This window comes from Candoia aspera, chromosome 3, assembly GCF_035149785.1.
Source record: "Candoia aspera isolate rCanAsp1 chromosome 3, rCanAsp1.hap2, whole genome shotgun sequence".
Lineage (NCBI taxonomy): Eukaryota > Metazoa > Chordata > Lepidosauria > Squamata > Boidae > Candoia > Candoia aspera.
Window position 1 is genome coordinate 44,996,619 of NC_086155.1, and position 14,340 is coordinate 45,010,958.

The following is a 14,340-nucleotide window of genomic DNA, read 5'->3' on the forward strand; positions in this document are numbered from 1 at the left end:
TCATTCGCGGTTTGGCAATTTAGTGCAAAGCTTATTGTTGGAGAAGTAGTAGCCTGAAAAGGAAGTTCAGAAAGGCTGTAAGAACCCTGTGCTAACGTCATACTTGAGTTTTGTGTAGACAACAGGGACAGCACCAATCTCACAGTTGCCTCATCAATCAATCATGCAGATAGGTGGCTGGTGGCTAAGGTTGCCTAGTCAACAGCACCCTGTCCCTAAGACTCCATGATAGGACTGGTGATTACAGGCTGCCAATTCTTAAGTAAAAGAAACATACATACACACATACATACATACACAGTATATCAAGACACAATCCAGTAGTAAAATATTACTACTTTTTACGGTGTGTCAATTACTAAATCATCCCCACCAACCCTTGAAGAGGAAGATAATGGTATCTTATAACACCCCAAATTCAGTACCAATGATCACTGCTCAACACTCACACACACACGCACACACACACCTCTGCAAAAGTTTATCCCACACCAATTTAAAATTCCACAACTGTTGTCATCCAGAAACCACTCTATCAAAAAATGGCAAAGGCCAAGGCCACCAGTGGCATTGCCAAGAAGATACTTTCATCATGCTTTGTGTCTCTCCCAACTGTCAGTCTTTCCAGAAGCAATTCCACACCAGAAAGGAAGAAAAGAAGTTTATTTGTTTGATTTACAAGCTGTTGCCATGCCTGTGTGAGGAAGCAGGTACTTACCTATCCATGTTATGGGGAGTAATGGTATGCAATATTTTACAGTCCTTTTGGGTCCAGATCAGAGTTGAGTCCAAGCTGATCTTAAGAAAGAAAGTCAGTTTACCTCTTGTGTCATTGCCTCCTCACAAATGAACAGTACATCCTCCTGTAGTTCAAAAAGGCATCCATTAGAGTTTCTTTCTTAATCTTCTCACCACAACAAACTCTGGGATGTCAGAGAGAAGTGATTGGTCCAAAGCCACCCACCAAGCTTTCATGGCTGAGACTGCACTTGAATCTTGTCTTCCTAATCCTGGCCCAGTAATATAATCAGAGTACAACATAGGCCTTCACTGGGTCTTAGTATCTATCCCATTATGAAGTCCAAATGTCCTTTTCTCCAATATACATATTTTTATCCATAAAAGGATATCATCACACTGCTAGCATATCAGAATTGTTTCCTTGTGCTTGTCCCCAATTCAAGCAGTTCTTTCTTCTAAATAATCTAAAAAGTGCTGCTCTGCGTCCCTTGACTTCCCACTCTATGTCCTTGGTAAAACCACAAGATAATGAAGGATGTATGTGTACCCAGAAGAACTGCCTGGTCAACAAAATCAGATTTCTTTTTAATACCGCAATAGCAGCATAGCCTTATCCAGAAAATCCGCTAATTCTGTTTATCTTGTTTCAATCATGTATCAATAAAGGCTATATTTTACAGACAGTAAAATATATTTTCTATACATTAGCCAGTAAAAGAAAACAAAGTAGCTAGTAAAAGAAAACAAATTAGCCAGTAAAAGAAAAAATGCAATTTGTAAAGCTAACAACTACCATGAATGATTCTCTATATTTCACTCTGAAGCCATCATCCACTGGCAGTGCCACAACAGAGCCAGTGCATTGTTGCCTGAAGCAAATGTTGGATTCCAGGTACAATTCCTAGTTTCCCCTATTTTTGTTTGGTTAGTTACTGGCTTAGCCTATCAGTTCCTCTAGAATCTCCTATCAGAATAAGGTATGAACCATATGTAGAAAAGATATTAGAGAGGGGCAAGCACAATTTCAGATACAAACATGCATCACTGCAATATCACACAGATGTGTATTATTCAAAGACCCAAACAGTATGCCCAAGAAAGAACTGGGCTTGCTTTCCTAATCAATGTCACTAAGCTGCAAAGGCAACATTTCAGATCACATGTGAATCCAAAATGATTTTCACAAGCAGTTCATGAAATGACCCAGAAATCTGCTGCTTAATTTTTTTAAAAAATCCAAAAGATGTGCCCTAAATGCACCTAAAATCATTTTTTGGGATCTTGGCCATAATGTTTGACACACAGTCAATGAACCTATTGAACTTTGCATTTATCTGAAAAGGTAGATTGATTGAACTTTTTAAGACAGTAGAAGCAAACCATTCACCATTCACATTCATACTCCACCTACCCTTCTTCTCCCCCAGATATCTCCTGAATCTAATATTTCTTTGGGGCCTAAGCATGCTAAGACTTAGGTTAGTGTCCCATAATGTTTATAGTTGCCTGAATTCTTCCATTGTTCCTTACTGACTTGTCTAAAATGTGATGCATGCAACAAGTGCAACAGTATATGCTACTTCCTACCAGTGTGCTATGGCCATCGGTCCAACTTTCATCTCTTCTTCTGAGGTTTCCTGTTAAAGATAAGTGAATAAATGTGTTGTTACTGTTGCTGGCTCTATTGCTAGCACTAGTTCTGGTGATCAAACTACCCCCACATGGTTCTATATCTTGTCTTCCATTTGCTATCTTCAAATGGGTTATTTTCTTCCTTTTTTCCTAGGCCAACTGGCAAAAGAAGACAAGTAATAGCATATTTTTCTTCAGATCATCTAGCTAACACATGTTAAAGGCAATCTTAAAGAGAATTAGAAACAGGTAGTAATCAACAAGGCTAATTATGCTTAAAGTCAAGCCGTGGCATCATATCACAAGAACCTTAATTGTGTGGGGGAGTTTTGTTTATTTTGTTAGCCAGATCTGAAATGCATAGAAAATTGTAGCAGCTTTCCTGTGTACTGATTCTTGAATTCTTAGAATACAAATTCAGCATTTCTATAGAGCTGCCCAACATGGCTTAGGCTCAGTGAACTCAGTAAGGATGTGGACAAAACAATTCAGCTCATCTGTTTTGAAATCCAGCTCTGGTTTATAATTAAACCTGTTTGCTTGAATCAAGAGATAAAGGCCAAAATCTAATGCAAACTTATTTGAGTAAATTACACTGAAGTCATCAGGGCAAAATTAGGCATAACCATGTATAAAAGTGAGCTGCATTCAATGCAAAAGTATTAACTAAGATAACTCATAGAAAGTTAATTTGTCAATTGATAGCTGGGTTACAACTAGTTCCTTCCTACACTAATGTCAGGATGGCTGAGGTCTTGGTACATTCCCAATCGGACCCAATGATTCTGTAAATTTATGGCACTAGTTAAAAAATCTACTTGGTGGATCCTGGTTCTGCTTATTGCTGCCCAGTCTAAGCTACTCGAATCATTCCAAAACCCTTTAACTTCTTACATTTCCCAACTTAAGACACATCTGTTCAAGATAAAAAGAAGGGGAAAATAAGTAAATACAATTAAAGGCTATATCCAAGCATCCTCAATTTAGTCCTTGAAAACACCCTTTCACTCAGAGGCAAAAGTTTCTGGAACTGCTCTCTCATCCCTGCCTACATCACTCTTCACAAGAAAGGGCTCACTATTCACTCAGTGATTATAATGATTCTCTTTTATCTGTTCTCAAAGATGTCCAGATCCAATCCTGACTTTAATGCAAGCTAAGAGCCAGATCTGTAAGTCAGTGAAAAGCCATTGAAGGTCTTGCATCATTCTTGGTAAACATATTTAGGTTCAGTATCTTTGCAGAGGGTGCTCAGTGCTCTTGGGAACAGAACTACACAGCTTTGCAAAAATAAGGAGGAGCAGCAGGAGGAAGGGGACTGTATTACATAAAAAAGCTTCACTGCAAAAGGTTCCATATTAAAATAATAGCTAAATCTTAATGTCAATTCAAGCCTGGAAAATAATTACCTTCTACTCCCTTTGGGAAATTATTTCATCCCCATCTCTTCTCTGCAACTTCAGATTTAGCAAAAGGATCGAGTTTGAAAGAGCAGTCTATGTTTTATCGCAAAGAAGTATCTCTATTGTCTAGGAAAGAATAAGAACAGAATGCTTTACAGCAAGAATTCTGTTCTTCTTCTTTCCCAGACAATAGAGATACTTCTTTGCGATAAAACATGGACTGCTCTTTCTGAGATGATGCCACAGATGGAAAAAATTAAGATGAAATGCCACACCGTCTCTATAAAAAGTGCTCCTCCAAGAGTTTGTCTATTCAAAAAGCACACAATTGTACAACTTTTTCCCTTGAGTGAATCTTTTAGAATGAAAATCGTATTTAAAAAACAAAACACAGTTTTGTTGCATCTTAAAGATTAATACAAGGAGAGACAACTCTGCTGCCACCTATGCACACAATTTATGGCTGTCCAGTTGTAAGGGTGGGACCTGGGGAACTGGGAATCAGTGCTTCCTGGCTAAAGAAAACCATTATGTTAATAAAGCTTAGCTGCCTCTCAAGGCCATCAGGAGAAGAGACAACTATCCACTATCTCAGATGGATGAGAGGAAACACACACACACACACACACACAAAATACATGGATACACTCTCTGACCTTTTTCACTGCAGTAGATAATCATGGTTGTGTTAAGTCTTCATTCTTGTCTACACTAACGATTCTAATCTAGGTGAATGATGTCTGAGAGTCTTCTGCCAAATCAAGCCAAGTGAAGGTCAAGTGTCTGGAGAGCTGTGATTGAATCCTGAACCTAGCACCAGAAGCCGGAGATTGCAGCCTCTAAAATTCAGTAGCAAAATAACTGCGTTGGCTGCGCAATGTTGACTTTTTTTTTTTTTTTTTTGCTTTTTGGATGGCTAAACCTATTTTACAGCTTTTGGTAGTGACTTATTCTTGGAAGCCTTCTGCTCCCATCTTGACCCTTAAACCTACCTAGGTTAGAAACAGAGTTTGAAAACCATACTCCCTTCTTAAGATGGCACAGTATGGACTCATACTGCTCTTCTTTAGGTTGGGAGGGTGAATTAGAGCCCCATTTGATATTTTGCATGTGTGTCTGGTATACCCTTTTATTTACTAAGCATTCTATATTTTGTATTTTTCTCCCTCTGCACAGGATATATCTCATTTAGGGTATATATCTGCTTATATTCCAGATACTTCTCTGAAATAGAAGTTTCATTTGAGAGTTTTGTTAACTAAAATAGTATATTAAAGAGATACCATTCCTCCCATTGTAGATAAACTGCATGAATTGGAATGGGTGAATACCCGACAGGTACTTGCTAGAAATAATAGAGTAAGGATGTTGACTTATTGAGAAACTGGTCTGCTATGGATTGACAGAATAGACAGACATTCTAATCCATATCTAACTAAATACTGGGCAGATTGGATCTACCCAAGGACTTCTTTCAAAACTAGATCCCTTTCTTCCAGGCACATCCTGATAATAGCTTCTAATCTGGTCCATTTCATCAAAGGATGGATATATGATGGAATGTGAAAATCACTTCACTTTTTGAACTGTTTCTGAGACTTGCAACACAGTGATGTAATGTGGAATTCTCTCTTGCCTACCTGTCAATTACATCAACGCTACATTCCATCCTCTCTTCTCTGTATTATCTGTCCTCTTATTCTAATAGCCAGGATTTCATGGGCGCTGTGTGGGCTGATCTGATTTGGGGACATACCTCTCCCCTCTTAATAAACTTTCCTTTTTTGTTTTGCACTTCCAAAATTTGAACCTTCCTTGCATTTGTTGATGCACACATGCTAAGCCGTTGTGGTTATAGGATTCAAATTCAGAGAATGAGTTTACTAATGGAGTAAAATATTTCTGGTTGTGACTGGGTGGGTCTGCTGGGAAGGGTTTTAGCTTACATTATCAAGCAGCAAATTGAAACCTCCAAACTTATTAGATAAAGGAGGGAGGAAAGAGAGAAAATAAGGCCTCTCCAGCAGACAGAGATAAAATAGCATGACCTTTGTACTCCTGGAGACATTTGACCTCATGTGCAGAAGTGATAAACACAGGCATATGCCAATGACTAAAAAAAAAAAAAACAGCTGTGAGACTTGCCCAGCATCTCCATTGTTTGTATAATAACAAAGATTTTCCTTTTGATTTGTGTTCTTTTGTGGCAGAACTTTGTAAGGGACCCACCCCTGGGCCAACAGTCACCACTCACCAACACAAAAAAATGTTCCCAGAAGTACACCACTAGAAAGGATACTTGTGTCTATGGGCTATGGCTGGAATATTTCACATAGTTCTATTCAATGCAAGTCATCATCAGGGTCTCTGGGAAGGAGGGAATGATTGAGTTTTCTTTTCTAAGGACCACATAAAGGCGAATGATCATCGCGCAACCTGGCATGATGAAAAAATAAAAGTTTGCTCTTATGTATTTCTAGCCATTCCAATTAGCTTAGATGAAAATACAGCCTTAAATGGATTTCTCCCTCAGTTTATCCTCAAGCACTCTGAGAATAAAAAAGTATCCTTGCTCTATATGGGTTAATAATGGACAGTTGATATTGTTACTAATGAGCTTTCCTCATTTTATAAATCTAGGAATAAAAGCTTTCTTGCATTTTATTCTTCCCTGGGCAAACAGCTCCTACAGCTAATACACTGACCAATTAATTTTCTATGGCAAAAGAGGAAAGGGGTCTGAGGTTCTCCAGTTGTTGCTGGATTCATCTATCAACCCCAATCAACAGCTTAGCCCAACCTTGCACTTTCCAGATGGGTTAGACTACAATATCCATCACCTAAACAGGGCTGGATGGGGATGGTGGATATTGTAGTCTAGCACCTCTAAGGGCAATTAAGTTATGAAAGGTTTTATACTGAGTAGGCTCTCAGCTTTCAGGCTGTAGGTCAGGCTGAAATGCTATGAGATGGAGGCAAAGAGAAGTGGGTATCACAGGCAAATTGGCCAAATCTCTGCAATCTCTTTCCTAGCACTTCCATAATGCTTTGAGAAAAAAAAGTAAAAGGATAGGCAGCTACGAAAAACATCCTGCTTAAGTGTTATCTGAGGAAAGGGCAAGGATTAATCTTTCCATCAACTTAATGAGCTATATCCCAGAATGATACATTATCCTGAAGGATCTATTGATAATCATACATCTTCACCCCAGTCCAACTAGTTAAACAAGATCAAGGATTCTGTCTGCAAAAACTAGGTGGGGGAGCATCATGCAGTGGGATGATGATTCATTTTCTTACAGCCTGACACAGGAAGAACAGGAAACAAATTATTTCATCATCACTACCACACCACTGTTTTTACAACAATTCAGCCTGCAGCCACTAAGACACAGTATTAATAAGGAGCTCTACTTCATCACCTGTGGTCTTCTCCAAACAGAGGAGATGTACCGTATGTCATTATTCTCACAGAATCATTAAATCATAGATTTGGAAGGAGTCATTTAGGCCACTGAGTCCAACAGCTCTCAGTACAGAAATCCAAATTAAAGCATCCCGAGCCAATGGATGTCCAGGTTTTGCTTGAACACTTCCAAAAAAGGGAGTTCACCATTTAATTAAGATACTGGGTTATGATTTACTCTGCACTGTCCAAGATCAAATCTTGTGACATTCCATTCAGTACTTTTGTCTGGTTTGATAAGCTCTTTTTGCCTATAATTGTTGAGCATGCTATGAATCCACTTAATTGTTATGCAACCTAGCCCACATTTAACTAGCTTGCTAATCAAATTGTCATGGGTACTTTATCAAATGTTTTCCTTGAATCAAAATATTATGTCAACATCATCCAATAATCTACTAAAGATACCATATTTAAAAAAAGAATAAGGATAGTCTGATAAGACTTCTTTTTGACCAATTCATGCTGAGGTCTGGTAATCACACTGTTTTTAAGGTGCTTAAAAATCAATAGCTTTATCTGTTTCAAGCATTATCCCAGGCACTGATGTCAGACTAGTTTGTAGTCCCCCTTTTGGAAAAGGGAGCTCTTAATCTATTTCCCAGGATTTCTTAAAGAAAATACATAAAAGTGCAGTCAGCTCATCAACAAGTTCCTTCAGCCCCCTAAGTGAAAAGACATCTTTCCATTTGTTATTCCAAAGTTCAGTCCAACAACCAGCAAAGTAGTCTTTGAAGTCAATGAGAGGATTTCTAAGAGAACACTTATGTTGCCCAGATTTTGCTCTTGTTTACAAAGGCCTGAATCATCTAAGATATAGCTAAACCTTCTTCAACCTGCTGCCCTTCAGATATGTTGGAATGACAACCCCTGGAACTCAATCAATGGGACTCACTTCTGAGTAAGCTTAATTAAAATTGTGCCATAGATCTGTCATTCCACCAACACTTACTTAGAAATAAGGAATACTACGGTCCCTCCTGGATAAACAGTTTATTATAATTTTTCCTTATCGAATCATAATGGCTCTTTCTGATAGCAAACTCAGGTGAAAAATGCAAACAGGAGTGTAGCTAAAAATAGAATCACTGAGAAACAAGAGCAATATGTATCAACACACTCAAGGGAATTCAAGGTTACTGAAGTACGAACATTTCTCAAACAAAACTGTCTTCTTCAAGGAAATGAAAAACAAAAGCCAGAGCCCAGGAAATGCCAAACATCCACAAGAGTCATAGAACGTGGAAACGTTTTTATTCGTCCACGCATTTTAAATCTTTCCATTTAGAGCAGGTTAAAATTCCAGGAAAGAAAGAAAGAAACACCTGCATTGTTTATACCAATTTTCATGATCAACCTTCTCTGCATATGAAACCAAAATAGAACATGAAGAGACATATGCCTTTTGTACAGATGCTTCATTGCAAACACTATAAGGTCTCTTTGACAGCTTTTTGACATCTTTCCCTCCATCTTGAACATGGATGTACCACAGTCCTTTCTCTTACTCCTTGCTTTACAGCAAGATTTTTGACGTATGGATGTGCTGTCTGCACAGCCTACATGCCTGACAGAACGTCTAGACCAGTGCTTCTCAACCTTGGCAACTTTAAGTTATGTGGACTTCAGCTCCCAGAATTCCCCAGCCAAGCTGGGAGTTGAAGTCCACATATCTTAAAGTTGTCAAGGTTGAAAAATACTGGTCTAGACACTATTATGACACTAGTTATAACTTAAAATAAAGGCTGAAGCTAGTGCTTCCCTTTCACACTCTGACTGAAGGAAGTTTCATTGGCCATGGTGTTTGGGGTTGTACAGCCTCACAGTTTGATGGAGGCAGGAAAGAAAAAAAGTAGATGAAAGAGCTACATCTGTCTCCCGCAGACACTCCTGCCAATTATTCTGCTTGTTTGAATCAGGAAGGGAATTTCCAGACTGGAAGATTGAAAGAAAATTACCTTCTCTTTCTGCTCTGAGCAAATGACTGGAAGGTGAATCATATACCTCTGATAAAGGAGAGGCCAGATCCAATGTTGATTTCAGGTATTTGTGGCTTCTCTCACTTTTTTTTTTGCTTCACGTGTATAGGTGATATAGAAATGGAGAGGTTAGTAGAAGGTCAATAAATGCCTTCTGTCATGTTCACTGTTTCAATCATTTCTGCATGTAGCATTAAACACAGCACAGGAATCAAGGTACAATGTGCACATGCGTTCATTGATTTATTGCATTTATATCCCTTCTTTCCTATGGAAGCTCAAAGCAATATATGTGGAGTTGCTCTCTTGTCTTATACCCACTACCAAACTTCTCTGAGCTTGGTTGGACTGAAAGAGAGTGACTGGCCCAAAGTCACCCTCTATGGTGGGTGGGGACTTAAATCTGGACCTCCTCAGTCACAATCTAGCACCTTATCTACTGCAATGGATGCCAATTCATTGAAAATAGGAGGTCCACCATGTGGAGCTGCTTGCCTGGAAGGAGTGTGAAGTAAAATTATGGGTAGGTAAGTGAATTCCATTGACAAAGAAAACACCCCTGAAAAAAAGCCAGTGTTTTGTGTAGGAAAGGCATGAGCAAAAGTTGGTATCAACTATCCAGAAAGAAAGTGAAGGGATGTCCAGTCAACTGATATTGACTTCTGTGATTTAATTCACTTTGATCACTACATGAGGAGTGTGCTTAATCACAAACATGCTTCCTTGAACTCTGCTTTGTGCTGGTATATGTGCTAGACCAAGGTGAGCCACATTCCACAGTGTTGTTTGTTTATATCAGTAATTTCTGCATTGTGTTGGCAGACCCACAGTATTTTTGCAGGTTTCAGGTTTCCGCTTAATCCACACAGAAAAGAAGAACCTTCATGGCTGTTAGGAAGTTTAAGTCCCATAGCAACAAAATCATACCATGAAGCTCAAAGTCAGTCACCCTTCACCGAGTAACTTTCATCTTCAGCCATACTAATTAAGGGACATAGGAGCTGTATTTAACCCATACAGAAAGCATCATGGAGACTGGGCAAAACTATTCTAAGGTAAGATGCCAAATGAAGAATAAATAGCAGGCCTTGGATCGTGGTGCTTCACATTGGGGGGTTCCCAAGCTTGGCTATATAACTCTTCTCACACTCCTTCTTGGTCTGCAGTTCAGTAGATAAGACAAGCTGAATCAAGGATTTGAGGGTGAGTAGGTTGCATGTGCACACTCCTCTCCCCCCACACATTAAAATGGCACTATCATCAAAGAGCAAGTTTTGAGGCTCTACCTTCTGGCCTGTTAGTAAAAGATACAAGACGGATAGGATAAACTTTCAGTAATAAAGATGTGTTTGGTCTTTAAGATGCCACAAACTCTTTGCTGGTTTTGCAGCAAGAGACCAACAGTTGATCTCTCTGTGATATAATTTATCTCTGTGTCACTATTACTCATTTCTATTTCTTTTCTCAGTATTCTGATTTCTGTTCAACATGTTTATCTCCAAAGGTTTCATGATTTATATGGATTGTGTTGTTAAAGATATAAATTAGCAGGAGCAGTTCCTCCCTGTATTTTTCAAAGGGTGTTTGGTAGCAAACAATTCACTATCCACCATGTCACACCAAAGAACAGCTACATCTTAAATTATATTGATCCTTGGCCCAGACCACAGGCAAAATGTATTTCTAAAATAATAAAAGAAAGAAAAGAAATGGAACAAGAGTGTGAAATTCTGCTGCAAGGAAATTTTTTATCTAAAGTGTTTTTCAATATTCCTCCTTTATGTTTTCAAGAGGACCTCTCTTTATAGTTTGGATGATGAGAAAATTCTTCCCTTTTCATATTTTTTTTTGCTTCTGACAGCATGTCACTTCAGTTCCAAAGCTTCTGGGGAGGGGTGTAAACAGAGGAAAACACTTTTATCTTCTCAGGACAAGGCAATATTAAAGGCAATTTAGCAGCAGCATTTTGCTTCCTGCATTCCAGGATCTAAAATACACAAATAATTACAAAATAAATCAAACTTTATTTGAGCTAGTTTGGTGTAGTAGTTAAGGTGCTGGCCTAGAAAGCAGGAGACTGCGAGTTCTAGGCCTCCCTTGGGCACCCAGCTAGGTGACCTTGGGCCAGTCCCTCTCTCTCTCAGCCCAACCCACCTCACAGGGTGGTTGTTGTGGGAAAAACAGGAGGCAGGAGTATTAGGTATGTTCATCACCTTAAGTTATATATAAAAAGGTGGGATGAAAGTCTAATAATAATAATACAACAATAACTTGTGTTGATCCTCACAACTTACTGCACCGCTCATGAATATTTTCCTGTTTCCACCCTTATTCATGTCAGAATTCAATACTATATCATATTTTTCTTCCATGAACAGTTTATTTTTTCTTTAATCAATAAATAACAGAAATAATAGAATACATTAAAATAAAATCTTAGTTTTTACATATAGTAACATTTAGCCACTTTGGTGTTGTGGTTAAGACCCCAGGCTAGAAACCAGGAGACCAGGAGTTCTAGTCCTGCCTTAGGCATGAAACCCAGCTGGGTGACTTCAGGCCAGTCACTCCCTCTCAGCCCTAGAAAGGAGGCAATGGCAAACCACTTCTGAAAAACTTTGCCAAGAAAATTGTAGGCAGTCCAGACAGTCACCAGAAGTCAATTCTGACTCAAAGGTGCTATATATATATGTGTGTGTGTGTGTGTGTGTGTGTGTGTGTACACACACACACACAGAGTATATATACAGTGTATGTGTGTGTGTGTATATATCTATCAATATATATATATATACACACACACACACACACACTGTATATGAGAGAGAAGAAATCTAACACTATCTTTGTTGTATTACATAGGATTATTGACATTCTGTCATATAAATAGGAATATAAGGTATATAATAATAGAAAATATGAATAGGAGCAGAATAGTATCAGGAAGAGAATAGAAGGGAAATATGAGGTCAGAAAGAGGAATTTGGGATGCTTGGATCTTGTGGATATCATCAGGGCAAGGAATCTGACTTCCAGATCACATTTGTAATCAAGGTGCTACAGAAAGGCATCCCATATCCCAGGCATTTATTGCAAGATACTCCACTCTTGATTTGCTTGTTCTACGATTTCTTCCAATTCATATATTTTGTGATAGAAAAGAATGTCAGCTCCATTCTATGCTTGCACATTGATGAGGGCAGATCTGTCTAAAGACATAATGGACTAAAATCAGGAAATAAAAGCTATTTTTTTTCTCCCTCTCTAGTAATCATACAGCTCGGAATTATCAACTTATATTGAACGGCAATTCAAGACCATATCTCTTCACAAAGCATGTAGTTCAACTCTGCAGTTTGCTACCCGAAGGCTAATTGAAACTTGTTACACAGCAGTTTGCCAAATATTTGGCAATAAGCAGGACAGCTCTGTACCAGTTACGAGGAATACAATGGGTGTGTGCTTTTGGCAACTGTGGAAACAAAATGCTGGACTTTAATCTGATCCAGATTAAATAACAGTTGCTTAGATTTTACATTTGTTGGTGAAATAGGTGTCCAGTTTCACTCTATCCCTGCCTATTGCAGGAAGCTACCTTTTTCAGCATATCAGTCTCAGTCCCATATTGTATATACAGATTGTACAGGATCCACAAATATTTGTCACAGGGGCAAACCAGCTGTGATTATGTTTGCTAAGCTGATACCTTGAGTGCTCATTCTCTGTAGCTTCAGACTGCCAGCTGCTATCTCCAGGTAAAAGGAAACATGCATTGTCTTAACCACTGGTTTGTATAAACCATACCTTTATACAATTGTGCGGCAAAAGTATTCCCACCACCCCAGTCTAAGGAAAATTCCCTGCACTAACTGCAAAAGTAATTGTTTGCCATTCAGAAAGCAGTTTGAGGATAAATGGTATTAGTTGCAAAGTTGTATTGTTGCTTTTTAAAAGCAATGTTTTATTTTTATTTATTTTATTTCTTTATTATTAAATTTGTATGCTGCCCATCTCTCAATGACTCCTAATGACTCTGGGCAGCTTGGTTACACACTAGAAACTGGTTTCACACCAAGTTTAAAAATATTGCAGACAAATAGAATAATCAAGTTTGGTAGTTAAGACTGGGGCATGAATTGGGGGGAAAAGTCCCTTAGCCAACTGCAACAAATTATCTCTTTAGCCACAACAAAACAGAAGAGCTGCTATACATGTAAAGGAATATTTCTTTCAGGAAAGTCATTTAACAAGAGGAACTTTTGCATATGTGCAGTGACTCACTCCCCTGAGCAGTCCTTTTCTGTATGACAGAGGTCCATGAGCACCTTAGCCTACCATGCTCATCATGTAATAAACCCTTGAAAACACATTCAACTCCATGAACGTGTTAACATACTTAACTGAGCAGTAGCCACAAATTGCCCTGAAGTCCAGATAATTACACCCAAATATCATTTGAGGGCCCCTCAACACAAAAGGGTCAAAAATCACCTCTTCTACATTGCATGACAAAAGGACTCAAGGAAGATTTTAATAGAACAGTCTTCAGAGAGGAAGAGATTAAAAAATGCGCCCATAACAAAGAATGGGCAGTGAATGTACTCTTAACCTGGAAGATAGACAGATGGGGTGATTACAACAGTGATTTACTATTCCCTCTCAAAACATAGAGAGTGTAAATGTGAAAAATGCAGACAATTCTTTTGGGGGGTGTCTTCGAGCCAGTTTTTGACTCCTGGTGACTGCCCAGGCTAGTCCCTGCAGTTTTCTTGGCAAGATTTTTCAGAAGTGGTTTGCCATTGCCTCCTTCTGAGGGCTGAGAGAGAGTGACTGGCCCAAGGTCCCCCAGCTGGCTTTGTGCCCAAGGCAAGACTAGAACTCCTGGTCTCCTGGTTTGTAGCCCGGCACCTTAACCACTACGCCAAACTGTCTCTCTAGACAAAATTTAGTTGTTGTCAATAATTAATATGTATAAATTGTTTTTCATACATTTTTGAAATGCTTCACATATACAGTATGATCTCTCTCAGGTCTTTATAATTTTGCAAAGAGGATAAGATTATCTCAGTTATCACTGATGCTCTAAAAATAACATATTCTCCAATTGCCCCTATGTATG